The sequence below is a fragment of the Cherax quadricarinatus genome, chromosome 40 (assembly GCF_038502225.1).
Source record: "Cherax quadricarinatus isolate ZL_2023a chromosome 40, ASM3850222v1, whole genome shotgun sequence".
In the NCBI taxonomy this organism is placed as follows: Eukaryota; Metazoa; Arthropoda; class Malacostraca; order Decapoda; family Parastacidae; genus Cherax; species Cherax quadricarinatus.
The window spans coordinates 23,258,239-23,270,930 of record NC_091331.1 but is presented as its reverse complement, the minus strand read 5'-3'; the positions used below and the strand labels follow the sequence as shown (position 1 = coordinate 23,270,930).

The following is a 12,692-nucleotide window of genomic DNA, read 5'->3' as shown; positions in this document are numbered from 1 at the left end:
TGTGTATATCCGGCAGCAACAGATCCTGTGTTATAATGTAATTGTGACAATTATTTTTATTAGAGGTTAATAGTTTATACTTGGCTTCGTAAGGACATGCAAGATGTGTAATGTTCAAACTCTTCTCCAAAGTTAAAAAAATATTTAAATTTGGACAACAATAGTATTGTTTTGAGTGGAAACATTATCACCACTACACAAGACAGCACTACTGGTGTTTGCTTAAGATAAGCAGTACATTGGTTTTGTTATCAGGCGTTCAGAGATAACGAAAATGAGGGAGATAATGTGAATGGGGTAATCGTTTCAGTGTAAGTAAGCCTTGTGAAAGAGCAGTGGACAACAGCTTGATGCGTGAAGTAAGCAGCGACAGCCTGGAATACTTGCACACTGGTCGACGACACACCTGTTTTACTTTAAGACAGGTAAATTCAATTGTGACGATCACTTTAGGACGCTCACATCCCTGTCACTCTGTATTTATAGTCGTCTTACAACATTCGGGTTGAGTTTTCTTTCATCTTGCTTTCTGGCTTACTAAAGCTCTCACTCCTGTTCAAGGTTCTTTTCCATAAAAGATCTTCACTACACTCGTAATTTGAAAGTGAGCAGCGACAGTCTACCGGTAGGAAGCTAAGTTTAGGTAGATAGAGGGGATGGGGGAGGGAGTATGTGTGTATATGTGAATATATGTATACATGTCAATGTGTATATATGTATATAAAATATTTCAAAGTTATTCTGCTTCTCTCGTTTAGTGTACCTCCTCTCTAGTGTGTAATACTTTATTTCTGAATTTATGCTCCTAAAATAATTCTTGTTGCTTTTAATTATCTTTCCCTTGTCAAATTTAAAGCTGAATGGAGAATCTAACTTCCTATTCTCTTTGTGTTCTCATCTGTCTGTGTGACTTTTTCGCTTGGTTTATGATTATTCATTGGTATGTGTATTGTTGTCTTTCAAGAGAAATGTTCGTGTTTTTCATTTTTTCCAGCTCTCATTTGTAATTCTTAACTTACTCTTTTAGTCATGGTATGGGCTAGTTATGTCCTATCATCTAGATCCTCTTCCTAAATTGTGTCTGAGCCTTCGCGAGCGTGGTCTTCCCATGGATATCGTTACCATTGATTTGTTTCTGTTAATGCTTGCCTTTTCTAGGATCCCAACGGAAATAAATCACACGGATTTTGACTTTTACTAGGTTAATAAATCACTAATGTAGGTCTATGTTTATCGAACCTTTGCGTATTTTTATAATATTGTATGTAAAATTATATGTAGGTTTTCTAAGTGAAAAGCTTCTCGTATTGTCTGGTGATCTAATCATCTAAACATTGATGACATGAGGTGACACGCATCTACCTCCTCTCCTTGTTTGACTGTACCAGTGACTGTGTTCCTACTGTCTGAGAACTGTAGAGTTTTAAGATTTAACGTAGTTAATAAACTAAAGACTCGACAGCAGGCATTCAGTATTTTTTTTTTAAATTACTGAAGGTTTTGAAGGAGACACGAGAATTATCAACTTTTTCCAGCTAACTGACGAAGACCAGCTCTGGTCTGTAGCAGTATCCAACCTGCAGAGCTTATCAGCAGACACCCGCAGTAACCTGTGATACACTCACTTCACAGATTTGTTCAGTGGTGATTGGTCCGAACTCGAAGAAATATTTATCTTCCTGGAGCCATAAAACCTTTTTGCACCATCTTTAAAACTGCCCGTCACTATCCCTCTCATCGCCACCCCTTTATCTTATGACCACTCCTACCATCCCTCCACACTATCTTTCCCACTACTTACCAGTACTAGCAACCTCCACCTCAGAGTAACATTACTTCTAATATCTAGTTTATATAACTACCACTCCTCCAAAAGCATCATTCAACACTATCCCAACATTCACCGAACAACCACGCAAGATCGAAGAGTTTGAGGTGTGCACACTATAATAGACTTCTTCATTAGTGACTTTGTCAATTACATTGGTATTATTTTTTTTTTCAACAAACCGGCCGTATCCCACCGAGGCAGGGTGGCCCAAAAAGAAAAAAAGTATCTTTTCAAATATAGTAATTTATACAGGAGAAGGGATTACTAGCCCCTTGCTCCCGGCATTTTAGTCGCCTCTTACAACACGCATGGCTTACGGAGGAAGAATTCTGTTCCACTTACCCATGGAGGTAAGAGGAAATAAACAAGAACTAGAAAGAAAATAGAAAACCCAGAGGGGTGTGTGTGTGTATATATATGCTTGTACATGTATGTGTAGTGTGACCTAAGTGTAAGTAGAAGTAGCAAGACGTACCTGAAATCTTGCATGTTTGAGACAAAAAAGGACATCAGCAATCCTACCATCATGTAAAACAATCACAGGCTTTCGTTATACACTCACTTGGCAGGACGGTAGTACCTCCCTGGGTGGTTGCTGTCTACCAACCTACTACCTAGGTACATTGGTATATCCTAATTAAAACTTGAACCTTTAAGATGAACATTAAATTATACAGGTTTAGGTTGGACATGGTTGTTTTAAACTCCTCTTTCCTAGGAATCATAACAATGTAAAGACTTCTCAAAACTTTGTGGTACAATATGGAAGCAGTAATGAAGGTGAGGAAGGTCGGAGGCTGTTACATTGGTAGAGGAGGAAGATGGAAGGGAGTACACGAGTACATAGAGAGGCTGAAAACTTCAATCCTTAACTAGTATGGTTGCAGATAAATGATCTACTATTATCAGAAGTTTAAGGTAAGGATAGAATAGAAGGTTCTCTACATCCTCCACTCTCTCAGGCCACTGTCTGCGTGAAACTGATGGCGAGGGAGGGAAGAAAATCCCATACTAAACGTGGAGAGACGGAGGTAGCGAAAATAAGTGTGGAGTGGTTGATGGAATGTAGGTGTGGAGTGGTGAGAGGATATAGAGGGTGGAGTAGTGGGAGGGTGGAGTAGTGGGAGGGTGTAGTGGGTGGAGTAGTGGGAGGGTGTAGTGGGTGGAGTAGTGGGAGGGTGGAGTAGTGGGAGGGTGTAGTGGGTGGAGTAGTGGGAGGGTATAGTGGGTGGAGTAGTGGGAGGGTATAGTGGGTGGAGTAGTGGGAGGGTATAGTGGGTGGAGTGGTGGGAGGGTATAGTGGGTGGAGTAGTGGGAGGGTATAGTGGGTGGAGTAGTGGGAGGGTATAGTGGGTGGAGTGGTGGGAGGGTATAGTGGGTGGAATAGTGGGAGGGTATAGTGGGTGGAGTAGTGGGAGGGTGGAGTAGTGGGAGGGTGGAGTAGTGGGAGGGTGTAGTGGGTGGAGTAGTGGGAGGGTATAGTGGGTGGAGTGGTGGGAGGGTATAGTGGGTGGAGTGGTGGGAGGGTATAGTGGGTGGAGTGGTGGGAGGGTATAGTGGGTGGAGTAGTGGGAGGGTATAGTGGGTGGAGTGGTGGGAGGGTATAGTGGGTGGAGTGGTGGGAGGGTGTAGTGGGTGGAGTAGTGGGAGGGTATAGTGGGTGGAGTGGTGGGAGGGTATAGTGGGTGGAGTGGTGGGAGGGTGTAGTGGGTGGAGTAGTGGGAGGGTGTAGTGGGTGGAGTGGTGGGAGGGTGTAGTGGGTGGAGTAGTGGGAGGGTATAGTGGGTGGAGTAGTGGGAGGGTATAGTGGGTGGAGTAGTGGGTGGAGTAGTGGGAGGGTATAGTGGGTGGAGTGGTGGGAGGGTGTAGTGGGTGGAGTGGTGGGAGTGTATAGTGGGTGGAGTGGTGGGAAGGTGTATTGGGTGGAGTAGTGGGAGGGTATAGTGGGTGGAGTGGTGGGAGGGTGTAGTGGGTGGAGTAGTGGGAGGGTGTAGTGGGTGGAGTAGTGGGAGGGTATAGTGGGTGGAGTGGTGGGAGGGTATAGTGGGTGGAATAGTGGGAGGGTATAGTGGGTGGAGTAGTGGGAGGGTATAGTGGGTGGAGTAGTGGGAGGGTATAGTGGGTGGAGTGGTGGGAGGGTATAGTGGGTGGAGTGGTGGGAGGGTATAGTGGGTGGAGTGGTGGGAGGGTATAGTGGGTGGAGTGGTGGGAGGGTATAGTGGGTGGAGTAGTGGGAGGGTATAGTGGGTGGAGTGGTGGGAGGGTGTAGTGGGTGGAGTGGTGGGAGGGTGTAGTGGGTGGAGTAGTGGGAGGGTATAGTGGGTGGAGTGGTGGGAGGGTGTAGTGGGTGGAGTAGTGGGAGGGTGTAGTGGGTGGAGTGGTGGGAGGGTGTAGTGGGTGGAGTAGTGGGAGGGTATAGTGGGTGGAGTAGTGAGAGGGTATAGTGGGTGGAGTAGTGGGAGGGTATAGTGGGTGGAGTGGTGGGAGGGTGTAGTGGGTGGAGTGGTGGGAGTGTATAGTGGGTGGAGTGGTGGGAGTGTATAGTGGGTGGAGTGGTGGGAGGGTGTAGTGGGTGGAGTAGTGGGAGGGTATAGTGGGTGGAGTGGTGGGAGGGTATAGTGGGTGGAGTGGTGGGAGGGTATAGTGGTGGAATAGTGGGAGGGTATAGTGGGTGGAGTAGTGGGAGGGTATAGTGGGTGGAGTAGTGGGAGGGTATAGTGGGTGGAGTGGTGGGAGGGTATAGTGGGTGGAGTGGTGGGAGGGTATAGTGGGTGGAGTGGTGGGAGGGTATAGTGGGTGGAGTAGTGGGAGGGTATAGTGGGTGGAGTGGTGGGAGGGTATAGTGGGTGGAGTGGTGGGAGGGTGTAGTGGGTGGAGTAGTGGGAGGGTATAGTGGGTGGAGTAGTGGGAGGGTATAGTGGGTGGAGTGGTGGGAGGGTGTAGTGGGTGGAGTGGTGGGAGGGTGTAGTGGGTGGAGTAGTGGGAGGGTATAGTGGGTGGAGTAGTGGGAGGGTATAGTGGGTGGAGTAGTGGGAGGGTATAGTGGGTGGAGTAGTGGGAGGGTATAGTGGGTGGAGTAGTGGGAGGGTGTAGTGGGTGGAGTGGTGGGAGTGTATAGTGGGTGGAGTGGTGGGAGGGTATAGTGGGTGGAGTGGTGGGAGGGTGTAGTGGGTGGAGTAGTGGGAGGGTATAGTGGGTGGAGTGGTGGGAGGGTATAGTGGATGGAGTGGTGGGAAGGTGTAGTGGGTGGAGTAGTGGGAGGGTATAGTGGGTGGAGTGGTGGGAGGGTATAGTGGGTGGAGTGGTGGGAGGGTGTAGTGGGTGGAGTAGTGGGAGGGTATAGTGGGTGGAGTAGTGGGAGGGTATAGTGGGTGGAGTAGTGGGAGGGTATAGTGGGTGGAGTAGTGGGAGGGTATAGTGGGTGGAGTGGTGGGAGGGTATAGTGGGTGGAGTGGTGGGAGGGTATAGTGGGTGGAGTGGTGGGAGGGTATAGTGGGTGGAGTAGTGGGAGGGTATAGTGGGTGGAGTGGTGGGAGGGTGTAGTGGGTGGAGTGGTGGTAGGGTATAGTGGGTGGAGTGGTGGGAGGGTATAGTGGGTGGAGTGGTGGGAGGGTATAGTGGGTGGAGTGGTGGGAGGGTATAGTGGGTGGAGTGGTGGGAGGGTATAGTGGGTGGAGTGGTGGGAGGGTATAGTGGGTGGAGTAGTGGGAGGGTATAGTGGGTGGAGTGGTGGGAGGGTGTAGTGGGTGGAGTGGTGGGAGGGTGTAGTGGGTGGAGTGGTGGGAGGTTGTAGTGGGTGGAGTGGTGGGAGGGTTTAGTGGGTGGAGTGGTGGGAGGGTTTAGTGGGTGGAGTGGTGGGAGGGTGTAGTGGGTGGAGTGGTGGGAGGGTATAGTGGGTGGAGTGGTGGGAGGGTATAGTGGGTGGAGTGGTGGGAGGGTATAGTGGGTGGAGTGGTGGGAGGGTATAGTGGGTGGAGTAGTGGGAGGGTATAGTGGGTGGAGTAGTGGGAGGGTATAGTGGGTGGAGTAGTGGGAGGGTATAGTGGGTGGAGTAGTGGGAGTGTATAGTGGGTGGAGTAGTGGGAGGGTATAGTGGGTGGAGTAGTGGGAGGGTATAGTGGGTGGAGTGGTGGGAGGGTATAGTGGGTGGAGTGGTGGGAGGGTATAGTGGGTGGAGTGGTGGGAGGGTATAGTGGGTGGAGTGGTGGGAGGGTATAGTGGGTGGAGTGGTGGGAGGGTATAGTGGGTGGAGTGGTGGGAGGGTATAGTGGGTGGAGTGGTGGGAGGGTATAGTGGGTGGAGTAGTGGGAGGGTATAGTGGGTGGAGTGGTGGGAGGGTGTAGTGGGTGGAGTGGTGGGAGGGTGTAGTGGGTGGAGTGGTGGGAGGGTGTAGTGGGTGGAGTGGTGGGAGGGTGTAGTGGGTGGAGTGGTGGGAGGGTGTAGTGGTGGGAGGGTATAGTGGGTGGAGTGGTGGGAGGGTATAGTGGGTGGAGTGGTGGGAGGGTATAGTGGGTGGAGTAGTGGGAGGTTATAGTGGGTGGAGTTGTGGGAGGGTATAGTGGGTGGAGTAGTGGGAGGGTATAGTGGGTGGAGTAGTGGGAGTGTATAGTGGGTGGAGTAGTGGGAGTGTATAGTGGGAGGAGTGGTGGGAGGGTATAGTGGGTGGAGTAGTGGGAGGGTATAGTGGGTGGAGTGGTGGGAGGGTATAGTGGGTGGAATAGTGGGAGGGTATAGTGGGTGGAGTGGTGGGAGGTTATAGTGGGTGGAGTGGTGGGAGGGTATAGTGGGTGGAGTGGTGGGAGGGTATAGTGGGTGGAGTGGTGGGAGGGTATAGTGGGTGGAGTGGTGGGAGGGTGTAGTGGGTGGAGTGGTGGGAGGGTATATTGCGTGGAGTAGTGGGAGGGTATAGTGGGTGGAGTGGTGGGAGGGTATAGTGGGTGGAGTAGTGGGAGGGTGTAGTGGGTGGAGTAGTGGGAGGGTGTAGTGGGTGGAGTGGTGGGAGGGTATAGTGGGTGGAGTGGCAGTGAACATGTAAACTACATTTTCTGAAGATTTGATTTAAGACGTAAATAACGACCAATGGAAAACATCAATAGAGATGAAGAGTAATTAACAGCATGACAAAATTCAACTCTGATGTCTATAAACGCATCAAAATGATAGATGGACAGAGGTAAGGAGGGATGGAATGGAAGAGGGTCTGACGGATGGAGGGAAGGAGAGAGACATAGGAGAGAGGAAAGGAGGGACAAGTGGAGGGAAGGAGAGGCGGACAGACGCGCGCGCGCGCGCGCGCACACACACACACACACACACACACACACACACACACACACACACACACACACACACACACACACACACACACACACACACACACACACACACACACACGCATCCTAAACAAACCATACCACGGACGGGAATAGAACCCGCGATCAGTCTCTCAAAACTCCAGACCGTCGCGTTAGCCAGTGGAGTTTTGAGACTCGCTGATCGCGGGTTCTATCTCCGTCCGTGGTATGGTTTGTTTGTAATCGTGTCATTACGATTTCGTGAGACACGCATCCTGTACTCTGTGAGAACTCCATTCCTGTATTATGGCAGAGTAATCCAACACTCATCCTGTACTCTCCCAGAACAATGCCATTCCTATCAGGAACTCTCTCGAGCACTCCCGCATCGAATCTGTATTCTCCCAGAGAACTTGCATACCCATCCTGTACTCCCAGAGAACTTCAACACCCATTGTTTAATAACGTACTGAAATGTATTGTACCCTAACTCGTATTGCGATAAATGGTAAGAGCCCTATATCACAGTTCATCAAAACACAGTACTGGAGACATTAACAACAGGGGCGTATTGGCGACGTTGTAACAACATCCAAAAATCTGTGCCAGGTGATTGTGTCCCCCGAGTAGCTAGTTATTGTTTTCGTCCCCCTACTTACACTTAGGTCACACTACACAGGCCTGCACATGCACATATATACATACACACACATTTAAGTTTTTCTTCTTTTTTCTTAACAGTTCGTGTTATTCTTTATTTACTCTATTCTCCATGGGGAAATGACAAAGAATCTTTCCTCCGTAAGCCATGCGTATCGTATGAGGCGACTAAAAATGCCAGGAGCAATTGGCTATTAACTCCTTCTCCTGTAGAACATACTAAAAAAGAGAAGAAAAACTATAAAACCGGGATGCTTGAATGTGCGTGGATTTAGTGCAGATAAAGAGATGATTGACTTTATGAATGAAAAGAAGCTGGATGTCTTGGCTCTAAGCGAAACAAAGCTGAAGGGGGTAGGTGAGCTTCAGTGGGGAGAAATAAATTTGATTAAGTCCGGAGTATCTGAGAGAGTTAGAGCTAAGGAAGAGGTAGCAATAATGTTGAAGGATCAATTATGGAAGGAAAAGAGGGAATATAAATGTATAAATTCAAGGATTATGTGGATTAGAATAAGGATCGGATGCGAAAAGTGGGTCATAATAAGTGTATGCACCTGGAGACGAGAGAAGGGTAGAGGAAAGAGAGAGAGAGAGAGAGATTGTGGAAGATGTTAAGCGAGTGTGTAGGAACTTTTAAACCAAGTGAGAGAGTAACTGTGGTAGGGGATCTAAATGTTGACGTTGGAGAAGCATTTAAGGTGGGGGTGGTAGGTAAGTTCGGGGTGCCAGGTGTTAATGATAATGGGAGCCCTTTGATTGAACTTTGTATAGAAAGGGGTTTGGTTATAGATAATGCATATTTTAAGAAAAAGGATACATAAGTATACAAGATAAGACGTAGGGCGTAATGACAGTAGTTTGTTGGACTACGTATTGGTAGATAAAAGACTGTTGGGTAGACTTCAAGATGTACATGTTTATAGAGGGGCCACAGATATATCAGATCACTTTTCAGTTGTAGCTACAGTGAGAGTGAAAGGTAGATGGTATACAAGGAAAAGGGAAGCAGTAAGCATGAGAGAGGTGAAGGAAGAGGAGATTAGGAAACCAGATGAACAAAGAGGCTTTAGGAAGGGTAGGGGGTGTGTGGACCGAGTGTTTACAGTGAAACATATAGGTGAACAGTATTTAGATAAGGGTAAAGATGTTTCTGTGGCATTTATGGATTTGGAAAAGGCATATGACAGGGTAGATAGGGGGGGGGGACAATACGGCATATGTTACAAATGTATGGAACAGGAGGTAGGTTATTGAAAGTAGTGAAAAGTTTTAACGAGGATAGTGAGGCTCAGGTTAGAGTATGTAGGAGAGAGGGAGATTATTTCCCAATAAAAGTAGGCCTTAGACATGGATGTGTGATGTCACCATGGTTGTTCATTATATTTATAGATGTGGTTGTAAGAGAAGTGAATGCTCGGGTGTTGGCAAGAGGTGTGAGGTTACAAGATAAAGAATCCAACACAAAGTGGGAGTTATCACAGTTGCTCTTTGCTGATGACGCTGTGCTTTTGGGAGATTCTGAAGAGAAGTTGCACAGGTTGGTTTTTGAGTTTGGTAGGTTATGTAAAAGAGGAAAATTAAAAATGAATATAGGAAAGAGTAAGGTGATGATAAAAAAATTAGGTAACGAGAGACTGGAGGGAGAGAGTATGGAGGAGGTGAATGTATTCAGATATTTAAGAGTGGACGTGTCAGCACATGGGTCTATGAAAGAGGAGGCGAATCATAGAACTGAAGAGGGCAAAAAGGCGAGTGGTACACTGAGGAGTCTGTGGAGACAAAACTTTGTCCATGGAAGCAGAGAGAAATGTATGAGAGTATAGTTATAAAAACGCTCTTATATGGGTGCGAAGCATGGGTGGTGAATATTGCAACAAGGAGAAGGCTGGAGGAATTGGAGATGTCTGAGGACAATATATAGTGTGAATATAATGCAGAGAATTCATAGTCTGGAAATTAGGAGGAGGTGCAGGTTTACCAAAACTATTATCCAGAGGGCTGAGGAGGGGTTGTTGAGGTGGTTCGGACATAGAGAGGATAGAACAAAATAGAATGACTTCGAGAGTGTATAAATCTGTAGTGGAAGGAAAGCGGGGTAGAGGCCGGTATAGGAAAGGCTGGAGGGAGGGGGGTAAAGGAGGTTTTGTGTGCGAGGGGCTTGGACTTCCAGCAAGCATGTGTGAGCGTGTTAAATAGGAGCGAATGGAGACAAATGGTTTTTAGGACTTGACGTGATGTTGGTGTGAGAGCAAGGTAATATTTATGAAGGGATTCAGGGAAACTGGCAGGCCGGACTTGAGTCCTGGAGATGGGAAGTACAGTGCCGGCACTCTGAAGAACGGCTGTTAGTGCTGCAGTTTTATAATTGTAGTGTAAGAAGGCCTCTGGCAAGACTGTGATGGAGTGAATGATGGAGAAAGTTTTTCTTCTTCGTGACACCCTGCTTGGTGGGAAACGGCCAGTGTGTTGCATATAATGTCGTGCTGAGTAAGTAAACCCTGCGATTTTGGCTTAAATAGCAACTTCTTGCCGAATAGGGCAAGTGAAAATTTGTGTATGCAATAATTTCGCAGAAAATCATTCTGAATCAAACGAAAAGAAACACTTCATTGTGCATCTTTGTCATTAAATTATTGTAAACTTATGTAAAATATATTTAGTTGGATTAGGATAAACTAAATTGCTCTTATTATAATAGGTTAAGTTTCATAAGGTTCTTTTGGGACAAAATTATTAATTTTTACGTTAACATTAATGAAAAAATATATCTTTAAACGTATAAGAGAAAATTTTAGATAAGATTTAATTTTAAAGTTCTTATTAATTAACCTGTTTTACCTGTTCGGCACGAGACAGACAAACACACACACACACACACACACACACACACACACACACACACACACACACAGAGGATGTTGGACGTGGTGCTGGAAAACCTCATGCACCAACATGTTAAGGACACTACCAGAGTGAGAGGGGAGGATGAACCAGCAAGATTGGACCTTGTGTTCACCCTGGGCAGCTCAGACATGGAGGACATCAAGTATGAGAGTCCCATAGGAGCTAGCGACCACGTGGTTCTGTGCTTTGAATACATAGTAGAGCTGCAAGTGGAGAGAATAACAGGAGTTGAATGGGAAAGCCTGACTATAAAAGAGGGGACTACATATGGTTGAAGAACTTCCTGCGGGAGGTCCAGTGAGACAGAGAACTGGCAGGAAAGCCAGTAAATGAAATGATGGAATATGTAACAACAAAATGCAAGGAGGCAGTGGAAAGGTTTATTCCCAAGGGCAACAGTAACAACGGGAAGACCAGAACGAGCCCCTGGTTTACCCGACGGTGTAAGAGGCAAAAAACAAAGTGCAATAGAGAATGGAAAAAGTACAGAAGGCAGAGAACACACGAAAATAGGGAGATCAGTCGCAGAGCCAGGAATGAGTACGCACAGGTAAGGAGGGAGGCCCAGTGACAGTATGAAAATGACATAGCATTGAGAATCAAGACTGACCCGAAACTGTTGTATAGCCACATCAGGAGGAAGACAACAGTCAAAGACCAGGTGATCAGATTAAGGACAGAAGGTGGAGAACTCACAAGAAATGATCAGGAGGTATGTGAGGAGCTGAACAGGAGATTTAAGGAAGTTTTTACAGTAGAGACAGGAAGGGCTGTGGGAAGACAGCACAGAAGGGAACATCAAGAGGGAATATACCAACAAGTGTTGGATGACATACGAACAACTGAGGAGGAGGTGAAGAAGCTCTTAAGTGACCTTGACACCTCAAAGGCGATGGGACCGGACATCTCCCCATGGGTCCTTAGAGAAGGAGCAGAGATGCTGTGCGTGCCTCTAACCACAATCTTCAACACATCCCTTGAAACTGGGCAACTACCTGAGAAATGGAAGACAGCTAATGTAGTCCCCATATTTAAGAAAGGAAACAGAAACGAGGCACTAAACTACAGACCTGTGTCTCTGACATGTACTGTGTGTAAAGTCATGGAGAAGATTATCAGGAGGAGAGTGGTCGAACACCTGGAAAGGAACAAGATTATAAATGAAAACCAGCATGGGTTCATGGAAGGCAAATCTTGTATTACAAACCTCCTGGAGTTTTATGACAAGGTAACAGAATTAAGACACGAGAGAGAGGGGTGGGTAGATTGCGTTTTCCTAGACTGCAGGAAGGCCTTTGACACAGTTCCCCACAAGAGATTAGTGCAGAAGCTGGAGGATCAGGCGCATGTAAAAGGGAGGGCACTGCAATGGATAAGGGAATACCTGACAGGGAGGCAGCAACGAGTCATGGTACGTGAAGAGGTATCACAGTGGGCGCCTGTTACGAGCGGGGTCCCACAGGGGTTAGTTCTAGGACCAGTGCTATTTTTGATATATGTGAACGACATGATGGAAGGAATAGACTCTGAAGTGTCCCTGTTCGCAGATGACGTGAAGTTGATGAGAAGAATTAAATCGGACGAGGATGAGGCAGGACTGCAAAGAGACCTGGACAGGCTGGACATGTGGTCCAGTAACTGGCTTCTCGAATTCAATCCAGCCAAATGCAAAGTCATGAAGATTGGGGAGGGGCAAAGAAGACCGAAGACAGAGTATAGGCTAGGTGGACAAAAAGACTACAGACCTCACTCAGGGAGAAAGACCTTGGGGTGACCATAACACCGAGCACATCACCGGAGGCACACATCAACCAAATAACCGCTGCAGCATACGGGCGCCTGGCAAACCTGAGAATAGCGTTCCGATACCTTAATAAGGAATCGTTCAAGACACTGTCCACTGTGTATGTTAGGCCCATACTGGAGTATGCGGCACCAGTCTGGAACCCACACCTGGTCAAGCACGTCAAGAAGTTAGAGAAAGTACAAAGGTTTGCAACAAG

At 47.2% G+C, this 12,692-nt stretch overlaps 1 protein-coding gene across 1 annotated transcript in view; it reads left to right on the top strand.

Moving 5' to 3' along the window:
- Window positions 1–303: 303 nt before the first annotated feature.
- The window catches only part of Pgant9 (polypeptide N-acetylgalactosaminyltransferase 9), a gene marked incomplete in the record, with an annotated part of 429,187 nt that continues 416,798 nt past the window's right edge, over window positions 304–12,692 (top strand). The window contains 1 exon segment of the mRNA XM_070092791.1: window positions 304–425.